Source organism: Colobus angolensis, unplaced genomic scaffold (genome assembly GCF_000951035.1).
Source record: "Colobus angolensis palliatus isolate OR3802 unplaced genomic scaffold, Cang.pa_1.0 Scaffold72, whole genome shotgun sequence".
In the NCBI taxonomy this organism is placed as follows: Eukaryota; Metazoa; Chordata; class Mammalia; order Primates; family Cercopithecidae; genus Colobus; species Colobus angolensis.
The window spans coordinates 3,559,163-3,559,872 of record NW_012120932.1 but is presented as its reverse complement, the minus strand read 5'-3'; the positions used below and the strand labels follow the sequence as shown (position 1 = coordinate 3,559,872).

Sequence of the window (710 nt, the reverse complement as noted above, 5' to 3'; positions counted from 1 at the left end):
GTGTTTTCACGTGTTTGGAGATTTTCCTTTTATCCTCCTGTTACGGATTTCTAGTTTAATTCTATTGTGTTCAGAGAATAAACTATGTATGATTTCAGTTGTTTTAAATTTGCTGAGATTTGTTTTATGGCCCAGGTTACCTCATATCTTGCTAAGTGTCCCATGGATATGAAAAAAAAAAAAATGTGTATTCCTCTGCATTTGCGGTATTACATAAATGCTGATTAGTTCCTGTTGGTTAACAGTGTTGTTGTGTCCACAGAAGCACTGGAGAAAGACTGTAACCTGAGGTGACAGGCTTTGATTGTGTCCTGGTTTAGTATGATGGGACACACCTCTGCTTGCTTCCTTCCCTCTGGACAACCCTCAGCCCCTCAGTCTCTACATCACCTCAACATGGCCGCACACAGGTCAGGGTGTCTACATGGGCGCCGCCATACTGGCGCCCAGCCTAAGCCACTGAAAGGGGAGCGTGTTTGGCAAAGCGCCATGTTGACTACTGGCAACCTTCGGCCACGAAGACTGCTGAGCATGCGCACACCCAGGCAGCGCTGTAAGAAGTACCTCTGGGCCTGGGAGGCGTTGAGAAAAAGGAAGTGGGTCCTGTTCTGGTTGTTGCGACTATAGTCACCGCCCGAAGCAAATGACCACTGTCCTGAGAGAACGTGGGTGAGGGGCAGGTGAATAGAGGGATGGCAGCATCTGTGGAC

The 710-nt window shown here is 48.0% G+C and overlaps 1 protein-coding gene across 1 annotated transcript in view; it reads left to right on the top strand.

The window, feature by feature from the left end:
• The first annotated feature begins 531 nt into the window (after window positions 1-531).
• Window positions 532-710, top strand: part of LOC105501540 (zinc finger protein 484) — a 46,291-nt gene continuing 46,112 nt past the window's right edge. Inside the window, exon 1 of the mRNA XM_011927533.1 lies at window positions 532-680. The gene's annotated coding sequence lies outside the window, so the exon portion shown is untranslated. The remainder of the gene's footprint in view (window positions 681-710) is intronic.